This window comes from Schistocerca serialis, chromosome 6, assembly GCF_023864345.2.
Source record: "Schistocerca serialis cubense isolate TAMUIC-IGC-003099 chromosome 6, iqSchSeri2.2, whole genome shotgun sequence".
In the NCBI taxonomy this organism is placed as follows: Eukaryota; Metazoa; Arthropoda; class Insecta; order Orthoptera; family Acrididae; genus Schistocerca; species Schistocerca serialis.
Window position 1 is genome coordinate 96,311,283 of NC_064643.1, and position 14,449 is coordinate 96,325,731.

A 14,449-nucleotide genomic window follows, 5' to 3' on the forward strand; every position below is an offset into this window, starting at 1 on the left:
GACCAGGCCGTACAGCTTTACACCCTCCAGTACCTCTCCTGCTTTACAAACTTCACAATTCTGCATATGTTGTGGAACTTGCACTCTCAGGTGAAGTTTGGCAGGCACAAGAGTTGCCAGCGGATGTAAAGCTGTGAGAGAGGTTTGTGTGTCATGCTTTGATAGCTGTGTCAATAGAGCACTTGGCTACGAAAATCAAAAATTCAGTTTTAATCTGCAAGGAGTTTCAAATCAGTGTACACTCCACTTCAGAATGAAAATTCATTCAGTATCATCTTTGTCTGTCTGTTACCATCTGTTGAGTAGAAGCTTGTTCCTCTTTGATGACAGCAAACAACACATTACACAGAAATATAAAATTTACATTTGAACTTCAAGACAAACTCATCATAAATTTTCTTAACTTAAGTAACTGCTCATTTTTCATTCATAGGAACTCAGCATATTTTGGTATCATGATTCACAAAACATCTTATCAACTGTGATATACATGTTCCTTTTAGGTAAATGTTACAGAAAATGTTACCACATAGTGAGGTGTTTACTGAGCCAAATTGATCTGTAAACTACACTCAAAACCTGAATCAAACTCGAAACTAGCAGAAGTAGTGCATAAACCTGTCAACATGTGCAAGCTTTACTAAACATTCCACTATGCAAACCACATTGCAGCAGCAAACTGTGATATACATGTTCCTTTTAGGTAAATGTTACAGAAAATGTTACCACATAGTGAGGTGTTTACTGAGCCAAATTGATCTGTAAACTACACTCAAAACCTGAATCAAATTCGAAACTAGCAGAAGTAGTGCATAAACCTGTCAACATGTGCAAGCTTTACTAAACATTCCACTATGCAAACCACATTGCAGCAGCAAACTTTGGTGGGTGTCCGTGAAGACCATAGCTGTGTATACCAGTAAGTTTGACTTGCATGAATGATAATCAGTTGAAGATGTTACTCGTTCAAACTCAGTTTGCACTTTGAAGCTTGGGAATGTACTCATTCATTTGAACTGATATTATCACTCTAGTGTCATAACATATGTTTAAACACGTCATCCGTACATTGTTAGCCTAAGGAACTTACCACATAGTTTATCAACATTTATAATTCATTACCATACCTGTATAAGGGAAAATTGAAAAGTTGGAGGAGGTAAAAAAAAGGAAACTGCTGAAAGTTGATTGGAAATCTAAGTGTTAAAACAAATTAGAGCAGATAGACACTGATTCAGACAGTGTGTTACTATGAGGAAAAGAAAAGGAAAAAAAAAGGGTAGCCAAGTATCAGATGTAGGTATAAAATCAAGTTGCTAGGCTATGGTAACAAATGTTTTTCAATTTTTATGTAACCAAAAACACCTAGATTGCCAAAATCACACTTTGTGGGATCACTGTCCCAAATATATTTAATTAAACACTGCACTGTTTTAGAACCCATTTCCAAAACAACAATCTACTTTTACCTTGGTTTAGGTATGGAGGCATTCAGATTACTTAACTGTATGCATTTTGTACCATTTATATTACACATTCTGTTCTGCCAAGAACTGAGCTGCCTCTGTTGGAGATGTATTGTAAAAACGTCCTCTACAATCTTCATATATCATTTTAATGGAGTCTGTGACATTCTCTTTCAGTGCCAGTGTCAGTGGAAGTGGAATCATTTGTTTCTACAGCTAATCATTGGATGCTGTGTGAAGCACGTTCATAATCCATGCTTCCATTTGGTGTGTAGTTTGTTCAATATTTACTTCCGAATGCTTGATTGTAACAAAATAAAGAGAGTCCTGGTGCTGTGACCTTCACAGGTACCGGTTTGTCATACCAGCACGTACTGTCACAAATCAAGCACTGAGTCACCAATATCAACATTTTTAGATCCAGATTTATGGCATTGGGCCAATTTTTTTCTCTAGAAGCTGAAGACAAATGCATTTTGCAGAGTGTCCCTAGATCTTCCTAAGTATTTCAAGTGTGTGTGTGTGTGTGTGTGTGTGTGTGTGTGTGTGTGTTTTTGCAGACTATACTCAAAACAAGCCAGGACTAAATTTATCCTTAAATCAAATAGAATAAAATAGAGAATGGTGGCACAAATGTAGTAACATCTCACTGTCTTGCACAGTCCATTAGCTAAACAAGTAGACGCATCTACAGATGGTTGAAATAATATTTGCAGACATTTTGTTTGAGTCACTTTACAAGTTACATTTTATGTAGAGAAAACAAGAGAAAGAAGATTAGTCTCTTGTAGGAATTTTTAATTCACCACACTTCCTCCAATAACCCTATGACCTGCTTAGTGGGAAAAATGATATTAAGAAGCAAATATTTGTACTGTTACATTACATTTTCCTCAAATGGCAGGGAACTGCACAAGGAGGTCATAAGCTGAAAGCCTTTTCTTTACCCACTTGCCAGTCATGTTTTATACCATTGCATGTCAGTTCCGGAATAAATAACGAAAGTAAGTCTTTGCAATCATATTGTTTTTTTACGGCTTTGACATGTTCACCAAGTTTACTAACTGCAAACCAACAAAAAAATCTTACACATGTAATAGCTTTAGTGTTACTATCCTAAGAAAGCATAAAATAAAGTAATAAAAATGAAGAGGAAGTGTAGTTGCACCTATGGATTTAGATATAAAAATTGATGTATGTGTAATAAAAGTAGTAGTTCAGGCTTTTTTTGTAACAAGGATATACAAGAAATACCTTTTCTATTAGTGTGTCAATTGTGGCAAGCATCTGAAGATGGATTGTACATTACATGATATACTTTGACCGTAATGAAAATTTTTTTGTGATTATCAAGTACTAGCCACTCCAGTGGATACAGTCTCCTCTATAGGTAATACAGAATATATCACTATGTGTAAACTTAATTGCAAGTGGCGTATCAGTGGTACCTACCTTGGGAAACTCAGGTGCTGTCCCAAACTGAAACTGAGCCAGTGTGATACATAATTTACCTGCTAGGAAGTTTACTGTGACCAATGTGGGAAGGGGGAAAAACTGTAAATGGGTAGGTGTATGACAATCATCGGCAGTTTGAACATATGACACATAACAGTATCCATGAGGGAAATGATGGATATGAACGACTCCTTGTGCACTCAGTATACAGGGTGTCCCATTTATCTTGACCACCCTAAATAACTGTTTGTCCAGATGCAAATTACAAAATGTTTCAATCAAATGTTCTTTAGCTGTCAGGGGGACATCAATTAGTATGACTGCCTTCTTTGTAGCTTTGTTTTTTACAAAGATATGAACAGCGTTATGACTTTTTAAAATGGCAACCTGTATTTTTTTATTTGGTAATTCATTTCCTCTCCCAAAGACCTTTTCAAAATTGTATCACAGTGTACCATTCACTGAAACACAACAAATACAATGTTATTAATTACATAACACAACATTGACTTTGAGCCCTGGATCACAAACTCATCCACATGCTGGAGTTGTCAGAAAACAAATGAAAGCCAAGTAAAAACATAACAGAAAATTGACATTGACTCTCCTGTACCATCGTCCAGGGGTAGAACATTCAAAGGTGCTCAAAGTGGTGACCCTGGACACCGATACACTGGTGCACTCATTGAATGAAAGTATTATTTACTGCTTCCAGTGTTGCCTGCTGCAGAGAATTACAAGCAATCACGATATGTTGCTGCACATCTTCTGGAGTTGTTGGAATATTGCAATAGACAACCTCTTTAATGCATCCCCAAAGAAAAAAGTCCAGAGGATTTAAATCAGGAGACCTAGCAGGCCAAGTAACTGTTACTCCTCAACCAATCCATCTGGCAGGATACCTTCGGTTCAGAACATGACGTGTACACAAGGCATTATGTGCTGGACATCCATCGTGTTGATACCACATAAGCATTCTGGTTCGTAGCGGCACTTCATCCAGAAAAGGAGGAAGAATTCGTCTGACGAAGTTGGCATATGCTGTGTCATTTAGATGAACTACAGGCCAGTAATTGTAGTACCAAGCGTCCCACACTAGACGTTAATTCTCCATTGATGCTTATGTTCCACCTGTCTAAGCCAATGTGGGTTGTCACTGGACCAATAATGCCTGTTCCTTGTATTTACCTGTCCTTTCTTTGAGAAGGAACATTCATCGGTAAATGGAAGATTGGAGAAGTAGTTCGGGTTGGTGAGGATTTGCTGCCATGCTCACTGACAGACCTGTACACGATTCTGGAAATCATTCTCATGTAATTCTTGATGTAGGTGTTCATGGTAAGGACGGAACTGGTGATGTGTCAGAATATGATGTACACTGGTTTTAGGAATGATAATCTCGTGTTCAAGCTGTCGTGTGCTCACATGTGGATTCATAGCAACAGAAGCAAGAACAGTAACTTCAGCAGCTTCGTCTGTGCGAGTGCTTCGACAATTGCGTTGTCGTGGGTTGAAACTTCCCATTTTCTGAAGCGTCGCAACAAGACGAGAAAACATCGATCGGGAAGGTGGGTTCTTGTCAGGATATCGCTCTCTGTACAGTTCCGCTGCCGGTGTAGCATTTCACCTACCTTCAACAACAATAATAAAAGAAACGTTATGTCGATGCAGTCTGTTTGAAGGACAGCCTTTACTGTATGCCTACTCTACACGACAGTATTTAAAAGGACTAAACTACTGTACTAAATGTACCCGTACATAAGAAAACAGTATTGCAATTACTGTTCTGCTAACTTACATTCCCCGTAGATCAGTGGCATTTCTACCTTCTCTTCGTTGGTGTACATTCTCCTCGCACAACTCTTCAGCTGACGATGGTTGACGGAATGATGTGTGTGCATTTTACTAATTTTTACATTTGTGCTCTGTCAACGTCAGCGTGTGGATGTGTTCTATTATCCCGAGTACCTACACTAAGCGCTGGGAGTGTCAACGTCAATGTTGTGTTATGTAATTAATAACATTGTGTTTCAGTGAATGGTATATTGTGATACATTTTTGAATATGTCCTTAGGACGGGAAATGAATTACCAAATAAAAAATACAGGATGCCACTGGAAAAAGGCATACCACTGTTCATATCTTTGTAAAAAAAAAACAAAGCTACAACGAAGGCAATCATGCTGATTGATGTCCCCCTGACAGCTAAAGAACATTTGCTTGAGCTTGAAACATTTTGTAATGAGCATCTGGACAAACAGTTATTTAGAGTGGTTAAGATAAATGGGACACCCTGTATATGCATGGAAATGACATTCAACTTGTTGAATAAGCTATTCCAGCAACCATTGTGGGAACAGGGAGCAGCCAATTGTATATTGTGGCACACATTGGAATAAGTGATGCTTGTCATCTGGGCACTGAGAGAATATTTTCATCATTCCAGAAACTGGCATAGAATGTTGAGTAGACCATTAGGGGGGAAAATTCGGTAGTCACCAATTTTTGTACAGTAGTAGGGGAGACTGTCATGAACAACATAGTGAAAATCTTCACCTGTGGGGTGTGAACGTTGTGGTGGGAGACCTTTGAAGGTAACTTTTTACATTTTTCTGGAATAACTAAAAAAAACTGCAGCTTCCAATGAAAATGTTTCCCAATACAAAATTAAACTACTTTAAATTTCCCCCAAAAGTAGATGCTATTCATTTTCTCTCGAGAGCTCATAATTTCTGCAATGTAGGCAATGGAAAAATCGCAGATTATTAAAAATAGTGTTTTATAATATTTAAACCCATTAAACTTCAGAAATAATGGAAAATCTGCATTAGTTATTATAAAATAACATCGTATCTTGAATCGGTACATTTCAAAAATCAACAATTGTATCACTATCACCATCTCATTTTGCAGATTAAGTAACGATGCTCCATTCATACACATACAATGGAATATGTAATTCTGGCTTTTTGGCATCCATATCATCCCCCACACCCAGTAGAATATCAGCAAAAGATGTTGTTCAGTACAGCTTCAGATGCTACTGGGTCTTTGTTGATTATTGCATAGGAGCAATCCATACTCTCCTCGGTTCCATCCCTACCCGCTCTGCAGTAGGGTGTTATTGAGCCATAGTTGTATCTGTAAATAAGTAACCAAACATCTGTAAGTAGCAAGAAATGAAGTTGTAAAAAGCATTACATAAAAATAGGAAATTAATGAAATTAATATACCTGTAAATAAATTTTAAAAGAGTGGTGGTGCACAGCTCCTGTGGTTGGTGGCAATGAGGCGAGGTCTGGATTTGGCTTTGTTGATGCTTTTAACGAATGCAGCATACCGGAGTTTATTTAGGTGTTGTTGATATTCAGGTGCTTGGTAAATATCCTGTGCAACCTTCCATTAAGGAACTGCTGGCACTTGTAGAGTGGATTGCATGGATTGGAGCCGCGTACTTCACATCCACAGCACATCTGGCTTGGTGGGTTAGTATGTCAGATGAAATGGGACTCATCATTTTCAAATCAAGGACAGCAATCTTCTGTAACGCATTGTTTGTCTTATGTCCAAGTACCTGAAATTCCATAACACACACAGGTGGCCTACTTCTGTGGCAGAGGGAGCCAATTGAAGCTTCTGGATCTCTATACATGGTGGAAGAACTGAGGCTGGTGCGATTTCCCCCAATGCTGTGAAAAGTGCAGATGCTGAAATGAACATTGTCGAATATACCGTGTATTGACAACATGTTCCACTTGGTGCAGGCATTTCAGTGCAGTATGCAGTTGATAGCTCCAGCTTTTGTGCTTCATAATACATTCCAGTGAATTCCAAACCAGCAAGTGGATTGATCAATGTTTTTGATCCAAACTTCCTGTGAATGAAGATCAACAGCATATCGTATAGATGATACGAATGATCGAGGGCAAATGGCAGCAATGAGGGCATGGGATGCAGAGGTCAGCTTCTTTCCAATTTTCTGTTTTGCCCTTTTCTTCGCTGAAATGCAGTCCCTGAAGAAACGGAGTGTATGAGGTACCATTTCCTCAGTCCCACTACAGAATTTGTCACAATGTACCATTGGCTGATTGTCTTTCTAGATTATAGTTGCAGCTGCTTTTACAATTCTTTCCCATTCTGCTTGTTCAAAACTTTGAAGAGTACCAAGTGTCATTCAAAATTTTTTCACCTGAACTACGGAAACACGCAACAGTTTTTCTGATGTGGATCATGCTCAAAAACAACGCAGTACCCATACTTTTCTCTCACTATGCTCTTGACTGTCTTTATATGAGGTAATGTTCTGAAACATGCTCCAGCAACTCATCTAAAGGCTAAGGTGAACTGTCAGTCATCATTTCCGTCATGTTACTGAATATTTCCTCCATTAACACATTAATTCCTTCAATCTCAGGGCGTCCACTTTTCCTATATTTAGGTGCTGAGCCTATAAAGAACATTTTGTATCAGCCTTCATGATACCTTACATCTCCAGTGTGTAGATCCCCAATATAGAAGATATGCCTTCGGATGCTGTGTCCCCATTAATTCTTCCTCACTTCTGCACGAACTGTAATTATTTTCTCATAACTGAAGAAGCAAACACTGTAAACCTCTCGCCATCATTTTTTTTTTCCTTCTGTTTATCAAAAAATTCATCATCAATAGCCTTCACACAAAAAAGGCAGCTAGTTTGGGCAGCTAGTTTTAAAATCAAAATTTTCTTCAGCTGAACACGAATGTTTGACACCAAATAATGTTTGAAGGCTGTTCTTTTGAAACAATCTCTCCTATAAATCTTTTAATTGGCTTAGCTCTGGAGTACTCTTTTCTGCAAGATGCATGAATAACACCGTGTTTTTTCCCTGAAACTATCAACTTTCTCATCTTTTCTCAAATAACTGGTATTTACCAATCCATGTATTCCAGTCTCGCCAACATTGCAGCAGTCACTGACAATGTCACACTAACAGATTATGCACTTTTCAGCCACTCTCACTCTTAATTAAGGCAAATAAGTACTCACTTAATAAACTGGGTCCCCTCACTATTTACACATGAGCACAGTGAAATTATTTTGTCTACCCACGTAAGAGAATTGGACTGGAAATGCTGGGGTGGGTGTAGTCAATTATTCTGTGTGTATACTTAAAGAGTGAGCAGTTCTGTTGGTGGGAGAACTGACTTTCTGAGAAGAAAGCCACAACAATCATACAGGATGACTAACAATTATTTTCCAAGTAACAGTGCAAGGCGGTGTGTGGATATTTATGTAGATTCTCTTCATGTGTGCAGTTTTATTAGCAACTAATATCTGCATTCCATTTTAGTGTTAACACATTTTGTGGAAAATAAACACACTCCAGTTGTGTCTGTGCACTGCGGCAGCAGTGATTTATTTCATTTTTTCATTAATTTTTATTTTTTATTGACCCTTCTAATCATTTGTTGTACAATGTGCTATGATACTGGACAAGTTGTTGTGATTTACAATACACATTTTTAAAATGTACAAGAATATTTATATTGATTTAGGCTTAAAATTACCACAACTGAAAATTGAGTTTTCATACCTGATGTTTAACACAAGTACTTCAATCAGTTTTTTTACATAAAACTTTTGATTAGCATTTCATTCATTCTTTTTTTAATATTTGACAATAAATTTTTATGTTTGAAGATATTCTCTATACTATAACAACAAATTTTCAATAAATATTTATGGACAGCAGTTTTAAATTTCGAAATGTCTATTGTTTTAATGTTATTAGGTAGCTTATTGTATAGTCTATATAATAGAAGGAAACATTCCACGTGGGAAAAATTATATATAAAAACAAAGATGAGGTGACTTACCAAACGAAGGCGCTGGCAGGTCGATAGACACACAAACAAACACAAACATACACACAAAATTCAAGCTTTCGCAACAAACTGTTGCCTCTTTAAATATGTCTGCTTGTGTCTGTATGTGTGGATGGATATGTGCGTGTGTGCGAGTGTATACCTGTCCTTTTTTTCCCCCTAAGGTAAGTCTTTCCGCTCCCGGGATTGAAATGACTCCTTACCCTCTCCCTTAAAACCCACTTCCTTTCGTCTTCCCCTCTCCTCCCCTCTTTCCTGATGAGGCAACAGTTTGTTGCGAAAGCTTGAATTTTGTGTATATGTTTGTGTTTGTTTGTGTGTCTATCGACCTGCCGGCGCTTTCGTTCGGTAAGTCACCTAATCTTTGTTTTTATATATAATTATTGTATAGTCTGTTTCATGTTTGCAGTGGTCCATTCTGTTTTAGTGCTGTGTATACATGTTGAATGTGTATATACTGCTTTCTGCTTGTGTTGTGCAGATGGATACCCCAGTTTAGTTGATAAAAGATTGTTGCTATTTTCTACGATTTTCCTAACAAATATTATTACTTGTAAAATATAGAGACATGGTAATGGAAGGACATGAAGTTTCTTAAATAAGGGCTTTCATGAGCTTCTTGAGGCAGCATTTTCTATGTCTCTTACAATTCTCAAATCAAACAATGGAAAATTCAGGCTGGAATGTAACAATATTATGAAAAGATAAAGTTGCTACTCACCTATAGAGTGGAGTCACAGATAGGCACAACAAAAATACTGTCACAAATAACAAATAAAGCTTTCGGCCATTAAGGCCATTGTCAACAATAGACGACACACACCCCTTCTGATAGTAAACAGTTACAAATATTGGCAACGGGATGAGGAGAGCACATTTCTTCAAGTTGTAGTCACTGATATTGTCAGTACCAACAGAGAATTTGGGCTTCAGTTCTTTGATTATAGCAAGTAATTTCCTTTTCATTGGTGGGGTATGGAAAAATAGATTTATTATTTATAGTACATCTGGATTGATTTCTGGGAGTACACTGTAAATTTTGATTTATAAGATGTTCAGCTATCTGTGTAAAGTAGGAATTAAATTCATTTGCCGTTTTTGTACGTTCAGTTATCACAGCTGACTTCTCCACTAGGCTGTTAATATTATGGAAATCTGTCTGCTCTGCTGCAGTTTCCTTCCTTACAATATTCCATATGGCTTTCATCTTATTGGTGGAATTTGCTATGTATGTGCCCTTTGTTATTATTGTTGCTTGTTTGACAACATTTTTGAAGATTTTTTTATAGTTTTTGTAATAAGTACCAAATTCTGATGACAATCTGTGTAGTAATCTTTTTTTTGTTTGAGGATACCAGACTCACAGAAGTGATCCATTATTTTTTGTTTTCCTAGTGTATATTTTCCTCTGTGTTGGAGGGAAGAACAATTCAAAATAGTAGAAAAAATTGTTAATAAGTTATTAAATTTACCATAGGTGTGTTTGCAGTTATGAACCTCTTTCCAGTTTTCTTTGCTCAGGTAATGGAGGAAGTGATTTGTATTTTCATTACTGTAGTTTCTACTGGTGGTTGTTAGGCAATGTTTAAATTGCAACTCAGTTTCCATACTCAGAGAGAGTTTTTGAGCTGTGTGATCCCCAAAGCCTATGTTTAGTGTTTCCATTTTATAGTTCATGTCTACCTTTACAAATATGTGATCAATGGTGGTAGATGAAGTCTTTGTGATATGAGTTGCTGTTTCTGTGGTAGATTTGCAAGAGATTCAGTATTTCATTTTTTTGTTTGGTGTCCTTTGAAAAGTCAATATTAAAATTACCCCGTAGAATAACTCTTCTGTTTCTTTGTATTAGTCTCTTAAGTGAATATTCCAAACTTTTTAGGAAAGTATTTATGTCATCAGTAGGAGCTCTCTACGAACAAATAATGGCTAGTTTAGTGTCCATTATCTCAACTCCTCATAGCACTACATCTTTTTCCTTCATTATTTCAACAGGAAATTTTATATTTATAAAGTTTATATTATTTCGTACAGATACACAACTGCCACCATTTCGCTTATTTTACTAGTTAATGATTGCACATTTTGATGAAAAAGAACCAAGTTCATATTTTTGTATTTACCTGTGAGTTTTTATTTTGTGCCCCCATAGAAAATTCTGGCTGTGAGGTGGAAGTCTGCATTCTCTTGATATTTTCGCCCTCTTGTTGTCCGAAGCTGTGATGTCCACTGTGATGGGGTGGAATCATTTTGTGATCTTGCTATTTCTGCAGGTGCTGCTACTGTTGTTGATGCTGTTGTTCCTGCTATGTTGGTGAGGGTTCTGCTAGTGTTATCATTTTCTCAGCAGCTGTCTTTGTTTCTCCTGCTGCTGCTGCAATTGTAATGGCTGTCCCAGTTGCCCCACAGTGTAAGACTGTGGTCCTTTCTGTTGCTGTGACTTTTGCTGATTCTGCTGTTGCTTCTGTCAGGCTGCTGCTATTTCTGCTTCTGTTTTGATCCAGTTTCTGCTGCTGCAAGTTCTGACACTGATCCTTCTGATACTAGAGGAATGTGCCCCACAGTCCCATTACACTTGACACAGTTTTCACAAAATCCATGATTTTTTGGCCCAAATTTATTTTGTCCCTTTTATTTAGGTGCATCCAGCGTTTTGTGAAATGAGCTCTTTCTAAGACATCTGTGGTGAGAAATAAAGCACTGTTGGTCGATTTGCAAATTTTTTGTGCATCCTGTTTGCTTTCTGTCTTTATTTACACAGGATGAAACAATTTGGTCGTGCCCGTGGGGAATGCCTGTAACAACAACAGATTGAGTCTTATTCTAAATCAATTACAGAATCAAACTGCGAGTTGTTCCTTTTAATTAATATCTGTAAACATTATTTGCACCACCGAGGATTACAATGCGTTGCTTCTGTGTCGCGCTGTTTTCGTTTATAGACGTACAATTTTTGACGATTTCTTGCATATGAGCCTCTGATTTTATGAAACCTGTTGCTTAAGTTCATACTGGTAGTGCAAAGTTTCGGTAATTCCTCTGTCGTGGCTGTCAGCATATAACACAATTTCTATTTATTTACGATTTATGACCGCATGCTTAGTTTTGTTTGCGGCATTATTTTCCCGTGCATTTATTTGAACGGAAACTCTGCTTGCATTCCTGTAGCGTTTTTCCAGCTTGTAGTTCGACTCGGGATTACAGTGTAAGTGATCACTTAACATATTATTTTTTAATGCATTTACAAGGCGTGCTGCAGAATAGTCGGTATGATGTGAAACAATGTGTAATTCTTTCCTGCGACGTAATGGTGCAGAGAGAGTGGGGGACTCGATTGCTTCGTTTTGCGGTCGAACAAAGGATGGAAGTAAGTGACGTCATTCTGGCCACCTGCCCTCCCTCACACCTCTAACCGCCATCCACCGCTTCCTCCCGCTGCCACCCGTCTCAGCTCCGCAACACAATTTATCCCTCAATACGGCTCTACTGTAATTCGATAAGGTACAGTCATTTACTATTTGTTCTTAACCCACATCATATTACAGTCAATTTTTACATCCTCTGCAGCGCAGAAACTAGTACTTCCGAATAAAAAATGAATAGCATCTTTTTTATAGGATATTTAATGCAGTTTAATTTTGCACTGGGAAACGTTTTTGCTAGAAGCAGAGGTTTTCGAGTCATTCGAGAAAACGTAAAAAGTGACCTTTAAACGCTCCCTGCTCCCACGCCAAAGCTGATACCCCACAGTTGGGCATTTTTAATATGTTCTTCATTACACTCTCCCCTACCACTTCACAATATTTTGCGCCTACTCCAGTTTTTTCCCTTATTCGTCCTTTTTTGGTCTTCGTTGACTGTGTTGTTGACCACAGAGTTTCAACGTAGATCGTAATAAGCAGCATTATTCCCAGAACATAATGTGCAGCATTATCACCAGAAATAATTGAGGCCCCCGGTTTCTGTGCGAACAGGAATGGTTATTAGGTGATCTGGCAAGCTAGGCAATTACTTTCTTGACATGCATCACATCCAAATAATTACTATTACATTTAAATAATTTATATGTTTTATGGTTGTTATTATTATTAAAATCATACACACGTGTGACATGTTAAAAGTGGGTCTGCAACAAGTTATATTTCAGGGGGAAGGGACTAAAAAGAAAGAGAGTAATCAACTGTTACACTTTTCAAAATACTATTTATATCGTTGCGCTGACAGCCCTGGTTCGATTCCCAGCCAATGCAAACTTTTAGCAAAGGTGAGTAGAGGGGCTAGGCCAGTGCGAACTTTTGTTAGTACAGGTTGCCTACATCGGGAACAGGTACTTAACCTATCGTTCTCCTTTGATTGACAGGTCCTTAGCCTATTGTTCTGTTAAGTGGTTTTCCATGTCGCTGCACTTAACTTATTGTTCCCCTCCCCCAACCCCCTCCGCCCTTGCTGCTACAGGTACACTTTCAGGTCTGACTTACCCTATTGTTCTGTTAAGTGCTTTTCCATATCACCCCCATTTCCTTTTGATTGACAGGCACTTAACCTATTGTCCCCCAACCACCCCCTCTCCCTCCCCCAACCCCTTTCCCCCCATTTCTGTTACAGGTACACTTACAGGTCTGAGTCATTGGAATAGACACCCACTCACTCTTATCAATTTGATTGAAAACTTAATTAAATTGATCAATTTATTAACCTCTCTGGTGGTAAAGTGCCACGCCCTCCTCCCCTTCCCTCCACCAGAAAAATGGTGGAAAGTTCAAATTCCTACAGGATAATGCATCACATCACAGTTATCTCTACTAAGCTAAGAAAATCGTGGGAAGATAGGTCATTTGGGCTACCCCCGCTAACCTAAGTCATCCGGCTGCCACTTCTTCCTATGAATGGGCATCAAGTTTGAATTTGGGTGGTAAAGAAGGGTCACTTGAGGTTTCGCTACCAACATAAGAAAATTGCGGCAAACAAAGCTCACATCCACTAACCTAAGTCACCCGACAGCCACCTCTTCCGAGGGATTCAAGGGAAATGGAATCAGCCTGCACTGGGCTGTTGGAGAGAGGAATTAGTGTACTTTATTTATTTAGGAACAATTTATTTAGGGATGGAGTATATTTATCACAATGATACAGAACACACACTGTGACATGCCACACAGCATACAGGCCTGCAAACCACTCCTAAATAACTCACCTATAATGCTCAACGCACATGCCTGCTAATTGTAAACTGTCAAAATAACGCATTGAACTGCCTACAGACATGCAAACCACTGGTAAATAATGCAATACATTTACGTCCAGAGAGCCAAACAACTCTTAAATTGTCAAAATAATAATCCATCTAAAACACTCTACAACATGCTTGCTAATTGTCACCTGTCGAAATCATGCACCAGTCTTTATTTAAACAATTACAGACAACACCACCATCCAGTGTGCTCGCAGGACTTCCGCACTCCAACTGACCAAGTACACACTACCACCACCAGAGTGCACTGTCATCCGTTCCGTGATGTAATCCAAGCTGGTGGGTGGAAATGGTGGGACAACAACTCTGCCTATGATGGACGTAAGTTTTTATTTTGCTGGCAGTGTCCCCACCACTAGATCTAGACTACAACTGACCTAGTACACAGTAGTGCCACCAGAGGGTGGTATCAT